Source organism: Lagenorhynchus albirostris, chromosome 16 (assembly GCF_949774975.1).
Source record: "Lagenorhynchus albirostris chromosome 16, mLagAlb1.1, whole genome shotgun sequence".
Classification (NCBI taxonomy): domain Eukaryota; kingdom Metazoa; phylum Chordata; class Mammalia; order Artiodactyla; family Delphinidae; genus Lagenorhynchus; species Lagenorhynchus albirostris.
In genome coordinates this window covers 10,074,043-10,089,601 of record NC_083110.1, presented here as the reverse complement: position 1 = coordinate 10,089,601, position 15,559 = coordinate 10,074,043, and the positions used below count along the sequence as shown (strand labels likewise).

Below are 15,559 nucleotides of genomic sequence, written 5' to 3'. Positions count from 1 at the left end.
ATAGAGATGAGAAGGCAGGTAGGCACCAAACTCTGAGAGTAAAGTGAGATGGACGCAGGTAATCCTCAGTCTAAAGAATTACACCAAGGGTGAAACTGGCCTAGAGCCACGTGTGGGAGGACATCTGAAGTATATTTAATTTTCAACTCTACGAAAATATCTTGAAACCAAGGAGCTCAAAAAGCCTTTCTTAGAAAGGCAGGAATAGATGAAAGTATGACTATCCCTCATTCAACAGATGGAAAAAAACAGGCTCAGCCAACAATCCAGGAGGTTAAAGAAGGGACTAAAGTTTCTGAGCCAGACTTGACCTCTATTGTTAGATCCTGCAAAGTTTCAAGAAAAACAAGAAACAATTTGACTTGACTTTGCTTGGTGTTTTGGCCTGCAAAAATACTAGGGCAGCTTGACATTTAGGCTACAAATTTTGCAGCTGTGTAATCAGTGGGGTCTGGGAGACCTTAACTATACTTGGTTCAGCCCTTGAATGCCTTTTGAGACCAAGACAATAGAACATATTATTAGCAAACTACCATAAGTCTCAGAGTATGACACATGAATAGAATGCTTCCTTTTTCTCTTTGCCTGCACAGGGACATAAAAATAGAATAAGTAACTAGTGTATCTGCACATCTACTCACACTAACTTTAAAAAATATACCGAGAGATGGAGTTTGGCAAGAACGACACCCACTACGAGGTGAATCATTTTTATTTTCCTCTAACATTGAGGTTTCTTGCTGACATGAAAGAGTCAACTTAAACCTGTTAGAAAGGCATTTGTTGCAAACTGTTCTTTCCTTTCCATTCCCAGCGTTACAAATTCAGCTCAGGGTCTTATTACTTTTCCTGGGCCACAAAATATCTGCTGAGTTAGTCTCCCTACTCATTCCTGATTTAAAGCAACTCCCACTTGGATGCCAGATAAATGTTCTGAGACACATCCCTGGTCGTGACAATTCCCACCTCCAAAATAATAAATGACCAGCCATCAACGAGAAATTAGGAATTGAGCAAACAGGGTCCTTCAAAATCTGATCCACACCTACCCGTACCATTCATTTTTTCTTTCCACCCCGCTGTAATCTGGAGTTTCCAAGTAGATTTTTTTTTTTAAATCCTTCCTTTATGTGCTTCAGGCTTTCCTGGCTCTGTTTTTCCTCATGCTACTCCCTCCAAGAAGACTGCACTGCAACTCCCTCTCAGGAGTCTCTCTCCCCCAAGGCCAACCATAAACACCTTCTGTCTCAGAAGCCCTGCTGACATACAACCAGATGCAGTCCTTCCTCTAATTCCTCCTTAGAAACTTTCCTCGATGCCTACTTGTTTAATTTTGTCTTACTCTTTAAGTATATGTGTCTCATTTTCTGCTGCTATGTAGGTAAAGAGCAAAACGCTTATCCCTTTTAAGTCTAGATGATTTTTCAACGATAGACTTTCTGGGATCTACATGCAGAGGCCTCTGTCTCTGAAGAGGGAACCAATTTCCTCTCCTCCCCATATGCAACCAGAGTCCACCTTCTCTCTTCCTGTCCAAGGGGGAGTGGCCATATCAGTCACTGATACCATCATTATTATAAATGATCTAATTCACCATCTTATGTTATTTACCCTCTCATCTTCAGATGATTCTACTGTGAAATCTGTTGTGTTAATTTCCACAATGAATGAAATGCTGTCTTATGAACCACTTCACTCGATTTTTACAAGTCTGTGAGATGGGATGATGTGACCATCCCATAATATTGAGGAGAAAAACGAGGCTCAGAGAGGTTAAGTGACTTGTCCATAGTAACGTAAACAGGAAAAAACTTCCAGTGGCAGAAGTAAACTCAGAAAGATTATGAGATCTATCTGCAAGTGTATGCTAAGTATAAGATGGAGGAAGCAGAGGGAAAGGTCACAGTGAGAAGTCATCTTCCTCACTATTATTTCCTTTGCTCAGCAGAAGGGAAATAATGAGAAACACCTAAGAGTTATTGGATGCTTACTAAATATCCAAGGCACTACATAAACACTTTACGTGGAACGATTTCATTTACCTTACATAATAGTATTTATGAGGTACCTATAACTACAGAGTACAGATGATGAAACAAAATCAGAAAATTAGCTTGCCCATGGTGGAATGGGGATTTGAATCCAGATCAATGTGCATTAAAGCCCACACTTCTCATCTCTATGCCAACACTTTTCAAATTTTAATCTGTGATTTAATGTGAATCACCTGCAGAACTTGTTAACTGCAGATTCCGATTCAGTAGGGCTGACGGGGGGCTAAGACTCTGCATTTGCAAGAAGTTCCCAGATGATGCTGAGGCTGATGGTCCGGAGACCACACTTTAAGTACCAGTTTCTTTATACTCCCCTGAGACAGTGCTAGAGTGAGCAACTCAAGTCACTGATGTTCCAATTCTGGGGACTAGCTGGGGGCGGGGAAAGAGGGAAGGAGAGAGGATCCTGACTGCCTTAGCCAAGCCTACCGTTCAAGCTTCTCTGAATGCCCCTCACTGTTCCTTGTGCTATGCTCCATTGCTTCCAGCTTTAACTCTTCCCTTCCTTGTTTTCTCATAAGAATATTTTCATCTTGAAGCACAAAAGACATTATTTCAGATGATACTTAATGGTATCATTTTGTCTGGAACACAATCCTATCTACACTTACCTTACATCTATTTCATAATGCCCTGCTTTGCTCTTTGACGTGACACAGCAACTCATATAAAAGTCCCTAATTATCTAGATTTCCATCATTAAGCATCACTTTGTATTGCACTTGTTTGTAAAGAAACAAATAGAATGTGTTAGCTATTTTTTTCTAAGATGGAGAGGTCCAATGTAAGTCACAGGAGTTGCAAATGTGGGATTTATTCATCCATTTATCCACCCATCACTGTCCGGCCGCTACGGTACACCAGGTACTATGCTAGGTTTGCCCTCGTGATCCTTTGTTCCATTTGGAAATCAAAACATAATGTATATATATTTTATTACACTATTTTTATATTACGTGCATGATGCTATAAAACCCAGTAATTTAATTAAATAAATTTACTTACTTATTTTTAACTATTTTAGTGTACTTGTTCAGATGCTCTGATATAATGTGGTAATTAATGTCACTTCTCAATATAAAATCTCATTCCAGGGCTTCCCTGGTGGCGCAGTGGTTGAGAATCCGCCTGCCGATGCAGGGGACACGGGTTCGTGCCCCGCTCCGGGAAGATCCCACATGCCGCGGAGTGGCTGCGCCCGTGAGCCATGGCCGCTGAGCCTGTGCGTCCGGAGCCTGTTGCTCCGCAACGGGAGAGGCCACAACAGTGAGAGGCCCGCGTACCGCAGGAAAAAAAAAAAAAAATCTCATTCCAGTAACTCAGCCTCTGCAGATATTCATTCTAAAATGTGCCCATGCACACACACAATCTCCCCTCATCTTTAGTGAAGTGAAAATGAATCAATTTTTATTAAATTTATCAGCTTCAAAGGAAGGGCTTTGTGTCTTTGGCCACATCATCAGGCTTTAATTGGCTTCCATTCTGTTACAAGTGAAGTTTTAAAACCTTTGCCTTCAAATCACAAGTCATCTTCTCTCTCCCAGTCTTCATTCAAAAGTTCCCAATCTCTGGCTGTCCAGTGGAGCCACCCCTGACCCTCACTCACACTTCCTTTTTCTCGTCACACTCACTTGCTGTAATGCTGAGAACCTTGCATGTAATGTCTTTTTTACTCTCACAACAATCACATGTGGCAGGTCTATTATCTACCCCATTTTACAGATGGAAATGAAAGTTTAGAGAGTGAAGTAATAACCACTAACATTGACTAGAAATATATATGCTCTACAAAATTTACAGTGTTCTCACTTGTCACTTATCCTGCCTATGGGTAGGGTCATCTTAAATCTCCACTTTTACACAAGAAGCACCCAGGCAGAAAGGGCCAAGTGCTTGATCCAAGTTGACACAGACAGTTCGTGATGGAGCCAGGATCCCAGCATTGGAGTCCAGTCCGGAACCTGGGCTCTTACCCACCATCAGCTAACCTGATGAGGGTCCCACAGCTGAAGGAGAGTGGCGGAGCCGGGAGACAAAGGTCTGTCCAAAAACAAAGGCCCTAAAGTCGGTCACTGTGCACACGGCTTACTTTCTTCAGAGCTATCCTTCTCAGTCCAAAGGACAGGTTTAAATCTGTGCATTATTTGAACTCAAAGCAGCACGGGGAAAGTAATAATAATTTGATACTTGCTTCCTTTTCTGACCATCATCATCTGTCTACCCACTGGCATCTGTGCCCCTGCACCTATCCAGGGCCAACCCGGCCCACTGTTCTCACCCACTCAAGGTCTTTACTCCTGAAGTGCCCCGCTCTCCCATTCGCTGTCAGTTTATCCTTCCTTTCTCAATTATTTCCATCATTTTACAAACAGGCTATACAGTCTCCCAACTTCAGAAAGCCTCACTTGGTCCCAGGTCCTGCATCTTCTACCTGGACCACACCACTACTGCACGACATTTCTGCTGCCTCTCAAGGTCAACCTTGCCTACAAAGTCGTCTATACCACCTACCTCCATTTCCTCACCACCGCTTCATATCAGACGTATACTTCTTTGACTGCCAATATTTCTGTGATAAACACTGTACTATTCTTATTATCAAAATATATTAAAATGTATAGGTAGTATGCTTTTATATATGGTACCACACAAACACACACATCTCATAACAAAAAATACTGTGACTCATTAAAACTGTGTGTATATGCCAATGTTACAGCTCAAGTTCCTATATATCACAAATTTATGTTATCAGTCTCGTCCTTTCCTCATTCTTGAGACTGAAATCTTGCTCCAGAAGATTTCATACAGATTTACCACCAGGTCAGCATGAGCTCTCCTCTCCTGCCAGCCGCCCCTGTGTGAGTCCCTTCCATTGTGACTCACGGAATCTCTAACCCATTGTGAACAGTCTACCAACTGGCTTCCATTTTTTCCCCTCACATCTTTTAGATTTACCTTGATAGCATCATGTTGCCTTTTGTTTTCTGCTCTTCAAACTTCCCCCTTTTCAGCTACCTCAGGCTCAAATAGAGGAGGAAAGACGGCTGGCTGTATTCAGGGCCACATCTAAGTGTACAATTGATGCATGCTACTGCTTCTTCTCTTTCGTTGTCCACGCCCTATGGTTACACTTCCTCTCAAAACCACTCCTACCTAAAGATAAATAGTGCGTCCTCTACCCCTAAGAAGCTGGCAGCACAGAGATGCACACACAGTGGTAATGCAGCATGAACGATCTCTAAGATAATGGCTCTCCAGGAGCACATGGAGGAAAAACTAGTTTACACTTGGGGAGAAAAGGGCAGGAAGAGATATCCCACACACACTTTGAAGATCAGTGGAAATTATCATGGCTAAGTCATGATCCAGTAACGGGAAGAGGCACCAGTGAACTTGGGAGAGGGAGGGGCAGAGCATGGCCTGTTAGAGCATCTTTTTGTAAGGGTAGAAATCAGGGTGGGGGGCTTCCCTGGTGGCGCAGTGGTTGAGAGTCCGCCTGCCGATGCAGGGGACGTGGGTTCGTGCCCCGGTCCGGGAAGATCCCACATGCCGCGGAGCGGCTGGGCCCGTGAGCCATGGCCGCTGAGCCTGCGCGTCCGGAGCCTGTGCTCCGCAACGGGAGAGGCCACAACAGTGAGAGGCCCGCGTACCAGAAAAAAAAAAAAAAAAAAAAAGAAATCAGGGTGGAAGTTAGGAAATGGTGGGAAACAAAGCTCGAGAATTAGGCAAAAACCAAATCACACACTAAGAAAACTAGTTTTGTTTTTTTCAAGTCAAGGGGAGTCTGCTTACTTCAAACAAAAAAATAGTTAATATTTACTGAGAGCTTACAATGTGCCATTTATTATCTTCACAACACTCCTGTGAGGCAAGTGCTATTATTTTTTTTTCCATTTTATAAATAAGAAAACTGAGAGACACAGAAGTAATGCTGAAGGTCAGACAGCTAGGAAGAGGCTCAAGTTGAATGATAATGAGACTTTGATTTCAGAAAGGTAAAGGGATGTATTCAGTTTCTGGGTTGCTCCTGTATGATGCACAGAAGGCTAGGACAGAGATATGGAGAAGTGGGGAGGGGCATGAGGAACAAAGCAATTCAGTTCCGCCATTGTGACTGGGGGTCTGGGGTGAAAGTCCAGCTACAGTGGTCCAGCTGGATGCACAGATGTGGACTAGGGAAAGACGTCTAGGCTGGGGGCAGAGATCTGAGTCACTGGGCTAAAGGTCATAGCTTAAGCCTGGAAGTTAAGTGAATTAGGCAGAAAAGAATTCTAAACAGAATTCTGGCAGGGGCAGGGAAGGGGATTTGTACTTAAGCAATAGACAGAAGAAAGAAACAGAAAGGAAGGAAAAGAGGGAGGGAGAAAGAAAGACAATGAGGGGAAAAGAGTACCAGGAGATTCAAGCAGAGCAAAGTTCCTTGGAATACAAGGAAAGAGGGAATTTCAAAAAGGTCATTGGTAACAAATTTTGCAGAGCAGTCAAGAAAGTTAGGACTCAAAAATTCTTGGTGTTTATCAACCAGGGGATCTTTCTCATTTTGGCAACTGCCGTTCCAGAGAAGTGGTGGAATCAGAGGCCAAACTGCAGCTGTTTGAGGAGTTCTGGGAACATGAGGAAACTGAAGGAAAGAACAGGGTCATGGAAGACGGGAGAAAGAGAAGGAGGGAGACACAGAAATCAAAAGAAAACCTAGGCAGGGGTGTTGTTTGCTTTTTCTTTGCGACTTGAGCCCATTTTCCATTTACATATGAGAGGCAAATCTTCCAAAGAACCAGAAAGTGTGAAGACCCAAGAGGCAGCAAACACAGAACGGATGTAGGAAGGACTCAGGGCCAGACTGTCTCATGCTGTCTTTTGAGTCTATTCTTTCCTCCTGCTGGAAGTTTCCTCTTTTGTCTCGAATCTCCTTTTTCCTGAAAAAGTTATCAATGTATCTTCCCGCTTTCAATCTATTTCCACAGAGTGTTGCTCAGTTAATTTTCCTCATGTTATTCCCCTGCTCCTACTCTTTCAGTGTATTCTGTTATTTTCAAATGAAATTCCAAGCTCCTTTAGAAATATAATTATTCTCCTTTCGGTCTTACCCACTTTGCCCTGTTCTTAGAGTGCCACCCCGCCTCCACACAAGCCAAGTCCTGAGGCTGTAACATTCTACCCTATACCTGTGATCCTTTGCAATGCCTACTGGGTTGTTTCTTTTTTTCTGCCCCTATAAACCCTACTTTTCCTGAAACCTCATAATATGTCACCCTCTTCTTATAGAGGAGTCTCCATGCCCTTGAGGCCATATAAAAATGTTATCTTTTATTCTACCTTGGCAGGTCATCAACACATCATAAACATTTTCCTAAAGTTATATATGTTTATCACTGTGAAAAGTATCAAGAATATAAAAATGCTAAAGATACAATCCATGACAACTATGGGGTCATAATCTGTTCGGTATTTAAACAACTTGGTCACATTATTTAAATCTGGTCTTATATTTTAACACTTACTAAAAAATGTGTGTACCTTGTCATCAAAACTGGACTGCAAGCTCTTCAAGAGAGAAGCTGTGTATTAAAGCGTTAGCACAGATCATCTGAAATTTCATCTCAGGAACATACAGCAAGAATTGAATAAGTATTTTGCTGGAAGGAAACTGGACAGAATTTGCAATCTCAGAATAATAAGAAACCATGTAAATTGAATTTTCTTTTTTCCCCCTATAATATGCTGGAATGTAAATATAGCACTTCCACAGCTTTTGCCTTTTATCACATTATGAGATCTTTTTTTTTTCAAGGCATTCTTATATGTGCTTTGGATTTATTTCTTCTTATACCTGCATGCATGCTGCATGTTGTTTCCTGTGAAGATTGTGCCTCTCATTTTCACATTCTTTTCTATGATTTTCACTGTAAGCCTATGAGCTTCCTCATTTCTCTTAGAATGTAATTTAATTTATTCATGTTATGAAACTGTGTCTAAAACCTTCTTTTAGTTAAAAAGTATCATCTACGAACTCCAAATTTGTATTTTTATGAAATAAATCATCTCTATTACTTTACCTATCACTCTTAGTTTTCTACAGCTACTCTCGTTATAATTTTTAGTTATCCCCTAAGATTTATTTTATTTCCATATTCTGATACTATTTTTGTGGGTTCTTTGTTCTGTGTCTTAAATGCTACTCTGTGATATATTTTGATCATCTGATCAACTTATTTTGAATCTTTTCGCATTTTATTTCTTTTGTGTACAGCATAACAAACAAATGATCCTTTTATTTAAAAATACGATCTGTGACTTTCTGCTTTATTTTGTTCCTGATCTGGATTTTCTTTTCCTTTTAGTTCAAATGTTCCACTGAGAATTTAAGTTTTTGTTTTTGTTTTTGTGGTACACGGGGCTCTCACTGTTGTGGCCTCTCCCGTTACAGAGCACAGGCTCCGGACGCGCAGGCTCAACGGCCATGGCTCACGGGCCCAGCCGCTCCGCGGCATGTGGGATCCTCCAGGACCAGGGCACGAACCCGTGTCCCCCGCATCGGCAGGTGGACCCTCAACCACTGCGCCACCAGGGAAGCCCCTAAGTATTTTTTTTTAAAAATGGATTGCTTTCAATTGGTTCATTTCTGAAAATGAATTTGCTTTTTCATCTATTTCCGTGTAATGTATTAAAATCTTGCTAGAGAGCTATTAGACTTACTACCTTCACTTACAGTGCCTTCTTAAGCCTAATTGTGGGGCATTCCACGTGTTGGGCAGCAGTACCCTGGTGTGTAAGATTCACACTGGTGCCCTGAGACCCCCGTGTGGCCAGCAGGTTTTGGGCATGGGGCCCAATCCTCAGAGGCAGGTGTGGCTGAGCCGGGTCTGTGCTGAGCCTCAGGTCTCGCAGGCTGCAAGGACAATGGGGACTCCCAGTACCTGCCGCTCCTCCGAGATGCTCTGAGCACAGAGGAGGTGGGCTCTGCCACCCGGACGGCAAGTTCAGTGTCCAGACAGAGAGTGAGCTGCCGCCCCTCAGGGACCAGGGGCTGTGAGCAGATGGAGGGAGTGGAGGGACAGGTTGCCAAGGGGCCTGGGGCAGAACAGGGAGGAGGACCAGGTGGACAGGATCCGGGCTGGGGGGTCCTGGAGAGAACAGCTCTACATGGCAGGCCCACATCTTTGTCTTTACCTAAAGCTGGTACTTCTGTCCAGGACCTCCCGGAGACCCAGGCAAGGGACCCCTGCCTCGGTTTGTACATTACAGTCTTGCTTCTCAGAGCGCAGTCACTGACGGCAGCAGCTGGGTGCGGCGCAGAAATGCAAAAGCGCAGGCCCACCTTAGCCCTTATGAATCAGGATCTGTATTTGCACAGGTGACTGTACACACATTTGCATTTGAGAAGCACTGCATCAGAGGACCTGCTCTGGCCCTCACCCTTTCCAAGGGACATGCCCAAGGGGAGCTGGGCTCCTTTTAGACCAGACTTCATACTCAGGTCCCCAGAATCCCTTGCCCACAGGCCCAAGTCTGCTCATTTCTAGGGTATACAGTGGTGTTTTCACAAGATACATCCTCCCTTGCATCCAGGACCCAGCAGGTGGTCAAGAGACAGCTGTGACACAGTGGGGAGGGGTGGGTTGGACTTCCAGGCTGAGTGTCCACATAAGGCCCTGGAGGAGCGGGAAAGCGCCAGGGGTGGGAAGGAGGGCGGGTCCAGGGCCTCCAATTATACTTTTGTTCCTGGTCCCTTTAGACAGGGTTGAGCCCACTTCTGTCCATTTAGAGCTGATATACACATCTAGTGGGGTCTAAGCTACGGGCAGGGTGATGGCTACAAAAGAATATATGCTTTCTACGAAAATTTTAAATATTTGATACTAACATGTTAGGCTGGATTCCAGAATCACTTGCCTTATTCTAAGAAATTTCAACATTACAGTTGTCAATGAATGAAAGAAAGTAATAGTCATCAGATTCTCTAGGTATAATTTCAATTCCAGGAACCTTCTGAATGGCTATAAAATAGGTTTTAAACTTTTTATCATCTCCTTGTTCTTACAAAGCATCCCACAAATAGCAGGTATCAAGACTTTGGAGAGACCACTGATTGGAAATTACAAGTCAGCGTTTCTAACATAATACCTCATAAGAAAAAGTTATTTGTGAATTTACGCTTTTCATTAAAACACTTGAAAACATTTTATTTGGAAATTCAATACTTATTTTCTTCCCAATACTTTTTCTTTTCTCTTCTTCTTTTTTTAAAACTTATTTTATTGAAGTATAGTTGATTTACAATGTTGTGTTAATTTCTGCTGTACAGCAAAGGGATTCAGTGATACATATATACACATTCTTTTTCATATTCTTTTCCATTATGGTTTATCACAGGATATTGCATATAGTTCCCTGTGCTATACAGTTGCTTATCCATCCCATATATATTAGTTTACATCTGCTAATCCCAAACTCCCAATCCATCTCTTCCCCACCCTCCCTCGCCCTCGGCAACCACAAGTCTGTTCTCTGCATCAATGAGTCTGTTTCTGTTTCGTTATTTTCTCTTCTCTTAATACAAAGTATATGTATTGACATTTTTTTCACGAAATTCCATATGGATGCCCCCAAATCCTATCTAATTTACCCAAGTACCTACCACACAAATATCACACATACATAATTAAGTGAAAAAAGGTGAGAAGCATATACCCAGCTAGCCAGAGTTAAGAAAAGCTAAGGGACCCAAAATAGGCAGAGTGGAGAAGGATACTCCTTCCCATCACATGCAGTGTGTCTTCAGGTCACAAATGTCTATTATTTCTGACTTTTATTAGAAGTATATCCTTTTATAAAGTGGATTTCCTTCCTTTGTACAATTTTTAAAACAGATTTTCCCCCTCAACAGATCAGCTTCAAACTTTTTAAAACATTTTCCTAACATATAATTATCATCTTCCAAAGATCCAAAAGTGCTGTCAATGTGACTGAAATCAGAACGTAAATATTTTATAAACAGCTGTCAAATCTCAACTGGCAGAAAACAAAAACCCCCCGAATTACTGTAATCTAACCACGAGGCTACATCATTTAATTGACAGATAAGACATTTTTCGAGCTTCCGTTTTCCCATCAGCATTTTAATACATTTGCATGGTGTGCCATCCTGGATCGTCCCTGTGACAACTGACTTGGAAGATGGAATTAACTCTGAAGCTCTCTAAGGCAGAAGCCTAGCACAGTAATTGAACTCAGTTTCATGGAACATTTTTCACACTCACTGTATTTGGAATGTCTGCTACTAACAGGGACTAAATATTGGCATCATGGGAATATTATGTTGGCCACTGGAAAAAAAGGCAGCTTTGCTCTTAGTAGTTCGATAATTTATTATTTCATTCTTCATTCTCAACAAACATTTCCAATCATCTATGTGCCAGGCTTAACTAATAAATCTATGTAAGATCCAAAGAACTGGGCTCTGTCACCCATCACCATAGATCAGAAATGCAACTAGTGCCAATACCAAAAGTGGTCCCTCCCAAGGATTTACTGCTATTTTCTGTGTGCACTGTTATCTGTCCCTGTTCTCAGAATTTGTTTTTTCATTTTTTTTTTTTTTCTTTCCAGTCTAGAGCAATAAACCCATCGGGGACATCTATAAGCACTGTTTAATTTCTTTTGGGATATTTTGCCTAAGGCATTTTTTGACTCTACATTCATTCATTCAATAAATATTTACTAAGCTTCTTGCAGGGAAGAGGCATCTTTATAAGTATTGCGGTTCAGGCAGTGAGGAAAAGAGACCAGAGAGGCCCTGCCCTCAAGGAGCTTAGACCATACCACAAACCATAAACACATGTCAGAATTCTTCATGTCTTGCCTAAATCCCTTAAGCTATACAAATAAGTACTTCTTCCATATGGGGGTATTTTAATATGCCTTAAAAATAAAACGTCTAAGTTTTTTTTTTTTAATACTTACTTTATTTATTTATTTGGCTGCGTCGGGTCTTAGTTGCAGCACACGGGATCTTTGTTGCAGCATGCGGGGTCTAGTTCCCTGACCAGGGATCGAACCCGGGTCTGCTGCACTGCAAGCACGGAGTTTCAGCCACTGGACCACCCGGGAAGTCCCTAAAACTTCTAGTTTTTAAATGGAATTAAACTTGGAATAGTGCTCATTTAGAGACAGTGGTTAGGGAAGATTTGCAGCTGAGATCTCAATAGGAAACTTCAGGGACAGAACCCTGCAAGCCAGGGGACTGCCGTGCCAGGGCCCTAGGGAGACAAGAACACAAAGGAACAGAATGAAAGACAGGGCCACTGGTGTTGAGGAAGCAGGGAGAAAAGGCACAAGTAGAAGCCTGATTGTATCAGATAGGTAAGACGTGGTCATGTGTTTGGGTTCTACTCTAAATGCAGAGAAAGGAGTTGAAGGGTTTTGAGCAGGTCTCAGGAGAATAACAAGCTCTGATCTAGTTTCCCCAGACACTGGTCTTGCACACAGAAGGGATTTTGGCGTGGCAAGAATAGAAACCAGGAGACCACCAGGAAGCTTACACAGTTGTCCTGGCAAGAGAGAATGATGACTTGGAGCAGGGTTGTAACAGAAGATACAGAAAGAAATTAAGAATTTCAGGATGTATTTGAAATAAAGGACAGCAAAAGGAAAATAACTGATAACTCTTTAGTTTAATGGCCAAAAAGAAAAAAGTTGACTTTAGTAGACACAGCATTTCCCTGCATTAGCAATGGACATCCAACAAGGTAAGTTATTATTTTATATTAAGAGAATATCAGAATATCATACACCCTCCATTTACAAACAAAGAGCAAAGGTCCAGAGAGGTGAAGGAGCTTTTTTGAGCCTCCAAAGAGCTGGCTGTCACCTGCATTTCCCATCTCCTGGTTTCCAGCCCAGGGACTTTTCCATTATCCAGCACCTCCTCCCCCAACTCAGCTCAGTACCTTATTCAATATCTTGCATGTCTTTCTTTGGAAAGGAATTTTATTATATAATTTATCTTTTTCCTGCATTTTTTTCTGAGCCTACTGAGTGAAGTAATAGACACTGTTAGAAGGAAAGTATTTAATATTAGGACTGTAGCTTAAAAGCTTAGTTTTGGTGGCCATATTTAGACCATTAGTCCTAAACTTTTATTTCAAAAGAACAAAAAGCAAAATAAAAAACTTGGAATTAGTATTTCTTTCACCTGCTTTCATAGGCAATTTCAATTCATCCTGATTCCCCCAAACCAGAGTTTTCTCTTTCCTTTTTTTTTTTTTTTTGCGATACGCGGGCCTCTCACTGTTGTGGCCTCTCCCGTTGCGGAGCACAGGCTCCGGACGCGCAGGCTCAGCAGCCATGGCTCACGGGCCCAGCCGCTCAGCGGCATGTGGGATCTTCCCGGACCGGGGCACGAACCCACGTCCCCTGCATCGGCAGGCGGACTCTCAACCACTGCGCCACCAGGGAAGCCCCTCTTTCCTTTTATTTAAAAATATGGAATAGGCCCAGTTCACTTAGTTTTATAAATGGATAATCTAGTGGAATTTCTGTATTATTGAAGGACATGCAAAGGATTAGTGCACTGATGATGCCACAAAAACAGTACAGGTTCCTGGCATCATAATGCCAGGACCAGCACTGACATAGCAGAGTACCGGGAAGGGCACCTGACAGGTCCAAGTTCAAACCTTGCCTTTGACACTTACTATCATAGGACAAAGTTGTTACATCTCAAAACGTCAGTTTCCTCACTGTAAAATGGGGATCATAATACTTACCCGGATGGCACTACTGTGAAGACTAAATAAGGTATAGAAATACTTACCTAGCATCATGACCAGATATGAATGCTAGAATCAGCTAAGTCTGCATTTGGCTCCGAGTATCAGACGACCTAACAAGCTTGTGTAAGGGATTTGTTTGTCTCCTACAACAGGAAATGTAATGGTAGCTTCACTAGAGCTTAAGAGTGTCATCAAGGTGTCAAGCTCCTTTTACCTTTCTGCTCCAATATCCCTGGTTGTGGCTTTTGTCCTTGTGATTACAAGATGGGGGCTGTGCTTTGTATTAATCATGTTTTTATTTTCTGTATTTTATGATGTTTTGACATCTTAAAAGTTGCTGACCGGGGAGAAACTGTCCGTCCCAAGACTAGCCAATTCTTAGAAATAGCAAAGGGTTTGGCCTGGAGCACATCTTTCGCATGGAAACCAAACAATCCTGAGTGTATAGTCCCATCCACCTTCTTATCTAACTCACACACCAAGTCAATACTTCCCCTGCCTAAATCAACACCCTGCCAAGTACCAGGCAACCAGAGACCACCCTTGCAGCCCAGGGCCCACCGACATTATTCTAACTGGCCAATCCTAATCTGTTTACCCTGCCCTGCCTCTCCTTTCCTGAGGAAACTCCCAAGAAAGACACTGACCTAGACTTTCTCCTCATTTCTGTTTTCTGCCCCTTGACCAGACCTGGTCTTCCTCAGATGGCCCTTCATGGAGTGCCCCCTTCTCTCGGGAAATGCAAGTAATAAATTCTTCTTCCAGTGACACTGACTTCTCTGTGTCATCACTAAGTCACTTTCATAAATTAAGACCCTGCAGCTACAAATTTTAGAACTACTTTTCAGGTAGAAAGATGGGGCAATAACAAAGGAAAATGTTCCAAAAATATTCTCCTCTTGAAGTTCTGCTCTTTTATTTCAGGAAGGGAAACCCTCCCCAGGGCCCATCACTCAGAACTCATTAGCCAGAAACGGGTCATGTGGCTGCAGCAAAGGAGTCTGGGAAGTCTTATTTCCTTCAAAACTTCAGGAATTTTTAAGAAAGGAATAGGGGAGAATGTATATTGGGTAGGCTATCTGCACTGTCTGCTGAATAGAAAAAGTATTATGAACAATAACATTTAAAAAGGATTGAGCTTTTTCACAATGTTGCTCTTTCTTCATACTTACGATCGAATTTTGTACAGGATTCCAAATAAGGCGATATAAATAATCAAAAGATAATATTTAAGCTATGAATTAGACAAGCTATAAGGTCCTATATTTGCTAAAACGTCAAACATTTTCCACTATTTAAAAACCCTCACATTACTACAGTTAAGATACAATACGGTTTTGAAATAAAATCAACTTATTTCATATTTCAACAAATTCCTTCACTGTAATTTTGAATCTGATGAACAAATTAGTAAAAAAAAAGTACCTTTACTGAGACACAAAAAGTTGAGCATGACTTATTTATATTAAGATGCACAGAGTAACAATTATAAATTGTACTGAAAAACACCAACCTAGAAATTCCTATTCTTCATTAACCTCTGCTCACAGATCAAGCCATCAGCCCCCTTTTTAAAGCAAAGAACTCAACTCAACAAAAGATCTTACCTTACAGTACCTTAGTGGAAGTTCTGAATGTCATGTATTTCGTCTCTAATCAGAAAACAGGTGCTAGAAGAGAACAAGAAAATAGGGTTTACACTAAGCCAGGACCCTGGAAAAGGGAAAG

General features: G+C 41.9%; 1 long non-coding RNA gene across 1 annotated transcript in view; it reads right to left on the bottom strand.

The window, feature by feature from the left end:
* The window catches only part of LOC132507542 (uncharacterized), a 278,374-nt gene that overhangs the window by 169,322 nt on the left and 93,493 nt on the right, over positions 1-15,559 (bottom strand). The window contains exon 2 of the long non-coding RNA XR_009536209.1: positions 15,439-15,501. This is a non-coding gene — a long non-coding RNA (uncharacterized LOC132507542). The remainder of the gene's footprint in view (positions 1-15,438; positions 15,502-15,559) is intronic.